General features: G+C 36.5%; 1 pseudogene; it reads right to left on the reverse strand.

The window, feature by feature from the left end:
* Positions 1 to 11,811: 11,811 nt before the first annotated feature.
* On the reverse strand, positions 11,812 to 12,039 carry LOC145112403 (signaling peptide TAXIMIN 2 pseudogene; annotated as a pseudogene).
* Between the last annotated feature and the right edge of the window lie 870 nt (positions 12,040 to 12,909).

Genomic DNA, 12,909 nt, shown 5'->3' on the forward strand with positions numbered 1-12,909 from the left:
AACCGTAATTTAGGGTGTTGTACCCTATATAAGCACTTTAAGTGTTTAGGGATGGCCTGTTTACCAGCTTCCAAGCCCTCAAAACCCTAGAAATCATCCCTTAGCCTCCATTGTTGTGTATTTGACATCATTGTGTGCATCTTGGTGTGTTTTGGTTCATATTCAAGAAGAAGGAGTTTGATGCAAGGTTGTGGATAAAGGAAGAGCTTGTGGATCCTGATTCTCTACTTCATTTACAACTTGTTTGAGGTAAAAAGCTATGACCTTGCTTATTAGAAGCTTAGATCTAATCTTTATGGGTTTTGGACCCTTTTTGGCCCCATGAATGAGATCTAGTGGTTGGGCACTACTCTAGGAGCTATGAGTTGCCACTCTTGGTGTTTATGAGGTTCAAAGTCCATAAAGTTGGTACCTTTAAGGCTTAGAATCACCCATGCATAAGCTTAGGTCCATTTAGTGAAAGTAAAGTGTTGTATCTTGAAGTTAGGTCCTTTTGGGGCATGCAAAATCACCAAGTCAGTGACTTTATGGTTCTAGACGTTTTTTTGGAGTTTAGATCTGTGGTTTGGACTTCTGCTCTTAAGCATTAAGTGCTTAAAGAGGGTTTTGGCTTAATGAGTGGGTATGCTGGGCGTACAAGTTTGTATGCACGGCGTACAAGCCATATAGCATGTACGCTTAGCGTACATATGAGTACGCCCCACATACTCAACGGGATGGGTTTTTGAGGTTTGGGCTTCGGTTTGGGCCATCTTTTGGGCTTAGTTGCCTTGTGTTCTGTTGGGCCATTAGGTTTTGGGCTGATAATTATTTGTGAAGGCCTACAATGGGACTTGGGCCCAATTTGGAAAATTGGGCCATGGATGGCTAATTTGGTATTTGGGTCTTTTGGATTATTAGGTTAGGGCCTAAGCCTTGGTCCAAACTAGGTAAGGGGTAAATTGGTCATTTACCTAATTATGGTCTGATGGTTTGGATGGTAATCCAAATGTTAATTGATTGTTATTTGTTATTGATAGCTCGGGGATTGTTGGACCAACAACCAGGATTATCAGTGTGTTTCGGCAGTGCGAGGTGAGTCTCCTCACTGAGTTTAGCGGGTCGAAGGCACCAATGCCGACCCATGGTTTATATGTTTGGATGCTATATGTCTGCGTGACTCTTGCATATGTTATGTGATGGTATGCTTACCGGGGAAGGCCCGATGCCAGGTGGGGCCTGATGAGTATATTGTTTGCTAGTTATCAGTATGTGTTTTATGTTTACCGGACGAGGCCCGATGCCGGGCGAGGCTTGATAACTGTATGGTATGCTATGGTCTTTGTGAATATTGCATGGTCTTGTAAGATTGTATGTTATATGATTATATAGTTATATGATTATGTGTGTATCGGGCGGGGCCCAACGTCAGGCGGGGCCTGGTGATTGACAGATCTGTAATCCGAGTGGGGCTCGATGTCGGGCGAGGCCCGAGGCCGAGTGAGACTCAAGACCGGTCGGGGGCCGGATATGTGATTTATGTATGTATGGTATGTGGTATCTTGGGGAACTCACTAAGCTTTTGGCTTATGGTTTTCAGCTCATGTTTTAGGTACTTCTGTTTTCAAACGGAAGAGTTCAAGATGATTGTAGAGCACACACCATATGTTTCTGTATTTTGTGATTTACTCTGATAACGATAATGTATTAATAAATCTTTGATTACCTTGGTTTATGAAATTGAGATGATGTATTATTTTAGTAATATAAAAATGAAAAGTTTTTGGGTGTTATAAGTAGGTCATTACAATTTGGGTGGTGCGCGCTAGGTTTTGATGGAGGAGGCGCACACGTCGAGGTTCTCTATTCATCTCGGAGCAACTAAGATGTATAGAGATATCCAGCTTGATTATTGGTGGCCTTGCATGAAGCAGGATGTGGCATGGTATGTGGAGAGGTTCTTAACTTGCAGGAAAGTCAAGGTTGAGCATCAGTGACCTCAAGGAAAGTTGCAACTTTTAGACATTCTCGTTTGGAAATGGGAAGAAATTACTATGGATTTCATCACGAAGTTGCCACGGACAGCGCACAGAGTGAATTCGATATGGGTCATCGTGGATCGATTGACGAAGAGCGCTCATTTTATTCTTATTCAGGAGAGTATCTCTGCGGAGAGGTTGGCTAACATTTACATCAGGGAGGTTGTGGCACGGCATGGGGTGCCAGTTTCAGTGGTTTCAAAAAGGGATGACCAGTTTGCTTCCAGGTTCTGGAAGAGGTTTCAGGAGGAGCTGGGTACTCGTCTGCATTTTAGCATGACTTTCCACCCACAGACTGATGGACAGAGTGAGCGGACTATCCAGAACTTGGAGGACATGCTTCGGGCATGTGTATTTGATTTCGGTGGGAGTTGGGATACGTATTTCCCTTTGGCGGAGTTTTCATATTAAAATAGTTATCACGCCAACATTGATCAACCTCCTTTTGAGATGCTTTATGGGAGGAAGTGCAGAACCCTAATATTTTAGGGTGAGGTCGGTCAGCGAGTCATGGTGAGTAGTGAGGTGGTACTCAAGACTACTAAGTTGATTCGGCAGGTTCGAGGTAGACTTCAGACAACACAGAGTTTACAAACGAGCTATGTCGACAAGCATCGGTCAGATCTAGACTTCCAGGATGGGGATATGGTTCTTCTGAAGGTGTCACCTTGGAAATGTGTCATTTGATTCAGGAAGAGGGACAAGTTGGGCCCTAGGTATATGGGTTCTTTCAGGTTTTTGGCCCTGGTGGGCAGGGTTACTTATCGTTTAGACCTACCCGAGGAGCTTAGTTCTATCTATAGCACGTTTCACGTCTCCTAGCTGCGGAAGTGTTTGGTTGATGATTCCGCAGTGGTTCAATTGGAGGATATTCAAGTGGATGATCGCCTGAATTATATTAAGAGACCGATTGCCATCCTTGACAGAAAGATGAAGGCTCTACGAAACAAGACGATGGTTTTGGTAAAGGTTCAAATGCAGCACCGTAAGGGTTTAGAATGAACGTGGGAGCTCGAGGATGAGATGAAGGAACATTACCCAGAGTTATTTGTGGCAACGAACTTCTGGGAAAAAGTCTTATTCAAGTGGGGTAGAATTGTAACATCTGCATTTCAGGTATGTATCCTTTTTCCCTTAATTAAAATATATTGCATTTTGGTCCTTGGACGAGTACGATGGGTGTACACTTGGAGTATGATGGGCGTCCTAGGTCGAAATGAGGATCGCAGAGGCACCCACATAAGCTAGGCGTACGATTATCTGGGACAAACCCTAATTTTTAGGATTTGTGCCCTATTTAAACACCTTAAGTTTCTCTTGGACCTTCTTATGACCAACCTTCACCTCTCCAAACCCTAAGAACGAAGCTCTAATTTCCATTTGAGTGTTTTGATATTGGAAGAGAACTTTGAGAGTGTTTTTGGTGATTTTGAAGGAAGAAGAGCTCTTGGAAGTTGTATTGGTTTGGTTGGAGCTTGTGGTTCTAGAATCATCACCAACTTGGAAAGCTTTTGGAGGTATAAAGCTCTTAACTTGACGATTCGTTTGATAGATCTAGTTAGGGCTTGGTTTTGTGAATTTTACGGTCCCCTAAGTCATGCTTGGGAGTATGAGCTACTCCAGAAGCTAGGGATGGTAGATCTTAGGAATTTTGAGATTCCTTGTGCATAAAAATGCAATCTTGATGTGCTATATTGGACCATGCATGAGTTAGGGCTCTTATTATGGGTCTTTATGGTCAAAAATGAGTATTGAGTCCCATTAAGTCATGCAAAGCTGTAAAGTTGCCAACTTTACGTGTTAAGACCTTATTTTGTTGTAGATTTGAAGTTTGGACAAAATGGTCTGAGGGTATTAAGACCCTAAGTTGGATTTTGGGACTCTGGCCAGTATGTTGGGTGTACTCCGTAGTACGTTGCGCGTATTGGGTCATCAGCCTGTTTTTGGGTCAACGTGTGTATGCGGTGCGTACGAGGAATACGTAGGGCATACGATGTGAAGTGGGCTTCTTTTGTTTTGGGCCTTCTTTTGGACTTGGACTTCCTTTGGCCTTTGGGCTTTGTATCTGTTGGGTCAGAGTTGGACCGTAGGTTTATGGGTTGGGCCATTATTGGACCTTGGACCACTATAGGGTGATTGGGCCAAGCTAGTTGGGCCCAGTAAAGAAAATGTAGAATAGTCTTTTATCTTAGAGGTTGAGGGTGTTGGGTCGGGGACCCTATTTATGAATTTTGACCTATTTATTAATTAAGGTATTGTTTGATGATATTTAGTAAGGAGATTTTCCGAATCAGCAGTCCGAGCATTTATCTGATTTTTCAGTAGTTTGAGGTGAGTCTCCTACCAGTGTATGGTGGGTCAAAGCCACCAATGACGACCCATGTATTCTCGTTATCTGTATGCTAGTTGTCTGTGTGACCTTGCATGTGTGTATGTATTGTATGTATGCCGGGCGGGGCCTGATGGGTTTGTTGGGCGGGGACCATCACAAGATACAGACAGATCTGTTCGGAGCGGGGCTCGATGTCGGGCGGGGCCTAATGGATTATCGGGCATGGCCTATTGTATGTTTGCTATATATGGTATGGGCTATTTTCAGGAACTCACTAAGCTTCGTACTTACGGTTTTCAGTTTATGTTTCATGTACTTCCAGATCGAAGGGGAAGAGCTCGAGATGATCGCATCGCTCACACCATGTTGTTCCACATTTTTGTTGACTTGATGTATTTGGATGCTTATTGACATAATCTGATTTCACTATGGTTTTACATGAAAATGCTTGGTTGATGGTCTTTTAATTAAATAAAAATGAAATTTGTAGCTCAAATTTTTGGGACGTTTCAAAGTGTGGGTATCTTGGGGAATAACTTTCCTTGGGCTCCGGCTGATTGTACATATCACATCCTCTCTGTTGATCATTTTAAAATTAATTATGAAAAATATTTTGCAGATCCATAGTTTGAGTCTAGAATGACACAAGTGTTCATCCAATTCTCTCGAACCATGGCTCTGATACCAACTTGTAACATCGCAAGAACCACGCCACAAATTTTCATTTTTATTAAAAACATTTTCATAAAATAATAGGATAATCAATCATTGTTTCAATCAAATCCATAGAGTCAGAGTATCAAATAATCTCTTAAGTATAAAGAAGTAGGAGGATGTGTACGATCACGCCTTCGCCTTCTCACAATCACCGATGGTACCTAAAAAACATTTATAAACAACTGGGTGATCATGAAGCTTAGTGTGTTCCCCCAATATACCCCACACAACAATATATATATATATATATATATATATATATATATATATATATATATATATATATATATATATATATATATATAGGGAAGGGTTATTTGGAAAACAAAAAAACCCTAAAAATCATAAAAATGCATAAAAAAAATACCTAGACATTACAAAACTTTTTTTTGAATTTTTTTTATCAAAATATCGCAGCCTTTTTGACAATTTCGCTGAAAAAAAAAATAAAAAATCAATTTTTTTTTTTGTAAAAAAAAATTTTTCAAAAAAAAATTCAGCGATTTTATGTTAAAAGCTGCGATTTTTTGATAAAAAAATTCAAAAAAAAGTTTTGTGATCTCTAACTATTTTTTTATGCATTTTTATGATTTTTAGGGTTTTTTAGGGTTTTTTTGTTTTCCATAGAACCTAAGCCTATATATATATATATATATATATATATATATATATATATATATATATATATATATATATATATACGCACACACACACAAAGCAAGCATATTAGGCCTACGGTACAAGACTGGACTGCCCCCGAGCCTGCTACATAAAGCTAGACTGCTCCCGATCCCGCAACATAAGACTGGAATGCCCTCCCGGTCATCAAATTATGACTAGATTGCTCCCGAGCTCACAACATAAGACTAGAATGCCCTCAAGGCCCTCAGCTTATGAATAGATTTCTCTTGAGCCAACATCATAAGACTGGAATGCCTTCCTGCCACTCAGCTTATGACTGGATTGCTCTTGGGTTTGTTTGCTTACGGCACAGAGCATTACCTCCTTGATCCACCCACACTATGTTGACATATGCAAACAGATAAACAAACAACAACACCACAAATAATCATAGGGATCTACCAGTCAACATACCACTATAACATAACAACATCCTATAGATAAGTATACAAATCACAATCTAGTGGGCCGACCTTGGTGCCTTCGACCCACAAGTACAGTGAGTAAACTCACTTGAGTAGCAAGTCTTCTATACAATGAATTCTTGTATAACGTCATGATTGAAAATAAGCGCAGCCTTAAACATCATCCCCATATGATGGATCATCCTAAAAGACCAAACAAAATTATAATTATTTAAGCTAAATATTGTTTGAATTTCTATTTTATTTAGTGAATTTAGTCATTATATTTATTTAGAACTAATCAGATCTATGATCAACGAATTGGTGTCTGTTGTTATATTAATTTATTATAATGTATATGTATATACCGATAAAATGAAAGTTATGATCTATCAACCCAATTAATCCACCACACTGAAAAATAGCCAATTGACTATAATATAACAATTAATGGTTTTTTCTCAAACAACATGGATGAGTACAAATTCTCAAAATAAATGAATAATTGCATGCACTCCAAATACAAGACTAGATGAATTTTGACAGCCCATTAGGATCCCTATCACTTTTATTTATTTCCCCATTCAATACTTGAGAGGCCGAAAACAGTTAGTCCAAAATATTAATATCCCAACTTTACTCAACCTAGTCCAAAAAGTCCAATGAATAAGGACCTTACATGCGTCGTTGTCCTTCCCAGCAAAGCCGCCTCCCCACTCTTCTAATTCAGTTTGGCTCCGGCAGCGTCTCCTTCTCCGGCACTGACTTTATCTCTATCTCTCTCTCTCTCACGGCTTTCTCTTTTGACCCCAACTCATTTCCCACTGACCACGACCCCGTCAAGCCTTCTGTCTTAGCATCCTAGCGAATTTGTAAATAGGTGGTCGCTCTTTCCTCGACAATTCTTCATAGTTCAGCATCGACGAGTCTATCTTACTCCCCCTTTCCACTTTTAAACCATTGCTCACACCCCATGCTCAACTTGTGGCTCGTGAGGAGCTCACCATGAACCAAATGGATCTCCGACGTGTACCCATGGCGTCACCCAATCATCAAAGGTTGAGCCTATTCCAGGAATCCTAGAGAAGTTATGCAAATAGGAGCACGTTTGCATCTCAGAATGCTTCATCAGCCTCATCATTCTATCTTTCTCCTCTCAATCTTCATCGCCCTTGTTTTCTTTCTCTCTCAATTCTCCCTAGCCGTACATACAGTCACACACACCCCTCTCAAATTGAATATGCTAACATTTGGTTTAGGGGACATGGTACTCTTTCTCTTTTGAATGATGATGGATGGTTTAAAATAAATTTATAGTGAAGTTTCTTGTATGCTGAAAAATATTTTCACAGGATTTCAACAAAACATTTTTCAAGTAAAGGGTTGAATTCTATTATTTTGAAAAATAGGTTTCAAATAAGAATATTTTTAAAACATTTATTTTTCTGAATAAAAGATCAAGTATTCTAGATAGGTCCTTCAAATGAAAGATATTAAGCTAAAGACATGAGGCAAAATGATTTGTGTTTGAACACTTAGAATTGTTTAAAATAAATTTTTGACTTCATACCTTATCTTTAAAAATATGTTTTAAAAAATATATTTTTTTATACAAAAATGTTTTTAATAAATAATTTTGATGCAATATGAAAAATTTAAGTGTAAGGTTAAAAATGTGGCAAACTATAAAGTGGAAGGTTTAGGATTATGAGTAGGAAACAATCATAGAACCCAAGAATGTTATGAGGATTGTGTACCTTATGGTTGATGTCTTGAGATGAAATCATAGGATGATATCTTGAGCTTAAGCGATTTTGTTTGTTATCTTGAGATTACGTCTTGGGATAATATATTGGATACTTTGTTTAATATCTTCTGATGCCTCCATTGTTTTAAATCTTTGGTTTTTATCTTAGATGTGGATGTCTCTGTCTTAGTGAACATGACCATATTCTCACCCATTGGCAACATAAAAATTCTACAAATCTTAGGATAACCTCGTCCGAGGATTGTTCCCTTCGAACTTCCCACATCCTTGGGATATTCCCTTGGCTTAAGTTTAACATGTTAGAGTTAAATGTCTGGGCATAAGTTTCCGGATGTATGACACGGATGTGTCATTCCATTGAATTTTTCTCAAGTTCTAGCAAATAGTTAGTAATATGCATTACAAGAAAAATTGTCTTTAATGACATGCATTGTGTTTCATAAAAGGGTATAGATGACACGCAAATGTGTGTCATTGAAGCCTCTATCATAAATGGTAGGCGACACGCATTTGCATGTTGTAACCTTACGCCACTCATTTACGATACGCAATGCATTTCATAAAGGAGTATAGATGACACGTAATGCGTATCATTAAAACCCATGTCATAACTGAAGATGACACACATTTGTGTGTCATAAACTTACAGCATGCATTTACAATACACATGTACAAAGTTCATTTACACATAATACATAAAGACCGAAACAAATATATAACAAAACATTCAATTTCATCCAATAACATCATGTCAAACAATTTTATTTTAAATATCTTCCAGATCCTTCAAAATTTCTCAAACAATCTTGGCATCCACCTTATTAGTAGCCACCTTTACATATCATTAGCAATCCATATATACATATCTCAAACAATCTTATTTCTAAATTCTTCCAATTTGTTCAAGATTTCTCCTAGAGTCCTATCCAATTAATCTGTAATTATCCTTTGTATATCCAAGGTTAATATCAGAGACTATTCACAAAATGGCGTAACGACCACATCAAGCAATAGGTCTTTAGTTCTCCTGATGATGTATTTTGATTAAGTGTAGAAACAATCTTTTCTTCCAAACAAAACAACATTCTAATGTTTGTTACAATCATGCATGAAATAATAATGTACTTTCATTTATTGTTACAATCATGCTTATGATGCATAATTATGTTAGCATCATCTATCAAAGCTCAAAAATATTACGAGATTTTGAACAAAATAAGTATGGTTGTGGTTAAATGATCTACCTTTCCCCATGTCTGTTGCTACTAACTCCAGAATATAGCTATCATGTCGAAAATAAATAGATGGTGATTTAAACAATGATATCATGTGTAAAATCTTGACTGGTTGTCTATAATGGAATAAGAAATGAAAAAGAACCCTGAACATAACAATATATGGCACGATTAGTGCACCTCTACAACAATCAAAATTTTATTGAAAAAAAAATTAAAGGATTGATACAGCCTACAAGGAAGATGGACATCATAGTAGTAGATTAAAATAAGAAAGCACTCGGAGCCCAAACAACAACAAAGTTGGTCAATGGTGTGTCGGTTATTCGAACTAAAATCAGAAACCATGACATATTGATGAGAACCCAGTCCTACTTTAGGAAACTGATAGGAAAGAGAATGTAAGATCATGGAAACATATTAATATATGGAACATTAAACTTCTATGAAAAAAATTACCCAACAAGTTTAGTAACATCCCAGTTAACTAGTTTTTTGTTTTTGTACAAAAAGAGAGAGAATGATTTATTAATGAAGCCCAACAGCTAATGTAAATCAGGTTGGAAAATGAAATCTCTGGTACCATTAATAAGGAAATCAAAGATTGACAAAGGAGCACACTTGTGCCTGCGAAATGATGATTGTCACCAATGATCGTAGTTTCTTGTAAAGATTTCCTTTAAAGTGGGAATCCAATATGTTCTTAGAAACTGGTACTTTCAAAGAGTTCTTTTCTTCGGATGGCATCTTGATTACATGTGGAAGTCCCCTGATTTTAGTGGCTCTAACAAATATATCATGTCCAAGTTTATTTTGCGGGATCACAAAATAATTTTTCTTATGATGAACATCGATGATAGGCCCCTCACATGATGAAGAGAGTGCATCCTGTTATAGGGACCACACGAGAGAAAGAATCACTCATTAATCAAGGAATACCAATCAAATGACATATTAACCGAAAAAGAGTGATAACAAAAGGCTAAATAGCAAAAAAGATTGTTATTGTTTTATAACGGTTGATACCTTAACATCATGCTCTAATTCTTGTGAAGAGTGGTTGAGCTTTATTCATGTTGTGAGTAGTTAGAATAATTGTTGTCATACTGCAAGTCAACTTTGTTCTTGCGGAAGCCTAATTTTGGGTCGAATTCATACTGTAAAATAACAAAATAACATAAAAATCAAATCAACAGGTAAAGATTTGTGGGTTATGTTTACCCCATACCATGCAAAGAAAGCCAACTTAAATGCATTCTGCATAAGAACATAAATGAGTTTTATATATATATATATATATATATATATATATATATATATATATATATATATATATATATATATATATATATATATAGGGAAAAGTTCAATAGAAAACCATAATTATTGGTTCTTCAAGGAGCCAAAACTTTTTTCAATTTCTAGAGCTTATTCTTTATCGAAAAAAAAAATATAAAAATATCTAAATTCATATATTAACATTGTGAATGTGAAAAATATTTTTCGGATTCACCGTGTGAATCCGGATTCACATTGTGAATTTTCAAAATTCACATTGTGAATTTGACGTAAAAAAAATAAAATTTCGAATTTGATATCATTGGAAAAAGGATAAAAAGTTATGAATTTCTGTATTTTTAGTTTTTTTTTTTTTGATAAAAAATAAGTTCTAAAAGTCGAAAAAAAATTGGTTCCTTGGTTACTTATGGTTCTCTATTGAACCTCACCCTATATATATATATATATATATATATATATATATATATATATATATATATATATATATATATATATATATATATATATATATATATATATATATAAGAGTCTAGAAAAGGTTATGTTATTTGATGAAATGATTAGAAATATGAACCTGAAAGAGGACAAAGTGAGTGAGATAGAAGAGCAGGTGAGGGCAGTAGAACCAGAAAAAGTTGTCGGTGGGCTCAACCAATGGTGTACCCTTCACAACTGCTCCTCTTTCTTGAACCCTCAACCCCGTCTTGTTAATAGTCACTTGAAGTTTTGTCCTCACTAAAAGGAAAATTTGCATCATATAAAGTGATAAATCAGTTTTTATTCTTTAATTTTGATGAAATTGAGAGTACTTAATAGAAAACAAAACAAAACAGATGCTTACAATCAAGGGTATAAATGATAGCCATAGATAAAATCTCCAACCTGCCACAATAGAATGTTTTTGCTAGAATCATTAAAGCTAAAAGAATCATGTATGTTTGATGAACTTAGAAGGATTAGTAAAGAGGCATGATTTGCTTACTCATGGTGCTAAAGAGAAGAAATAGAATTTCAAGCTTCATAATTTCACAATAACAATGTTCACTAGTTTATAGTTTGATCAAAAAAAATTAGCAAAGATCATACTTTTTTTTCTTTTCAAATCCAAAACGGATCTTAAAATAATTCCATCAGTCTTGCATAAAAAAAGAAAGTTCAGTTCTATTCAATAAACCATACAAATCAACTACTAAAAAATGTCAATCAATCCAATAAAAAATTACACAATCACTAAATTCTCCTACAAATACTTCTAAATACCATTCAAAAACATTCGAGAAAATATCATCGTGTTCATCTCATGAAAAGTATGTTTTGAAGGATTTAACATTAATAAAAAATAAGAATCAAGAAGTAACTAACAAGAGATCTGATGAGTAAACCATCTAAGAACTTTAATTGAAAGTTTGATGAGATCCACAGTTAAATTTACAAGTCCAACAAAACAACAACAACAAGGGCATAAACAAATTACCACGGATCTAATTATCCAAGTCGCAGGACCAATAACAGAGATTAACAATTCGATCAAAGAGAATGGTAATCTGTTCAGAAAACCTAGCGGCCTACAATCTCTGTCTCCCATTGCTTCAACTCCAAATCTCCTAATTTAGTGTGTTATTGGTGTTGTGTGTCTAAGAGAGAGAGAGAGAGAGAGAGAGAGAGAGAGAGAGATAAGAAGTGGAGTTGATTAAGGGGGATATGTAGGATGAGGTGTTGATGGGAATTATGGGGTTTGATGGCTATTTTTAGGTTTACAAAAATAGCACTTGAAGAGAAGGAGATAATGAAGGTCTTAAAATGTGATACTCTCCATTCATTGCTCTTTATTTTTACACTTGGTGGTTAACTTTAAACCGATCAAGTAGACAACTAAGGCGGTGGAAGCGGCTCAGGGTTTGCAGCAAGAAGGAAGGGATAAAATGAAGGGTTGTTGGGTGGAAATCTATAGGAAAGAGTGTAGAGGTAAAATAAGGTTGTGTACTGAAAAAACTTGGGAGTTTTGGTTTCCCCCCTTTAACTGAGGGACGCATGTTCTTAAAAAAATTTATAAAACGACGTTAATTTTAGGACATTCCCAAATATGTGTCCTAAATCATTCATATTTTGGAAGAGATGACATTAATTTTACAACACACATTTTTATGTATCATAAAACAACGTGTGTCATAATTTGCATGTCATTAAAGGCCTATATTCTAGTAATGATGGAGGTTGACGGTTACTAAAGTGTAAGTTGATCCCATATCCTTTGACTATCGCTAGAAATCATACGTCCAAGTAAGGTGTTTAAACCTAGTCTCGTAGACCAAGATCTTAGAAGGTATCTTGGATACATTGGATCTTAGGAGGGGTGATGAGCCCCTAAATTTTTGGTCAAGGTCTTCGAAGTCTGTGAAACAAAGATCTTGGGTGAAGGGTGGGTGTTAGCATGGATAACACCCCTCTGATGCTT

This window comes from Lactuca virosa, chromosome 5 (assembly GCF_052849685.1).
Source record: "Lactuca virosa cultivar CGN04683 chromosome 5, Lactuca_virosa_CGN04683_v6, whole genome shotgun sequence".
NCBI classification, from domain to species: Eukaryota; Viridiplantae; Streptophyta; class Magnoliopsida; order Asterales; family Asteraceae; genus Lactuca; species Lactuca virosa.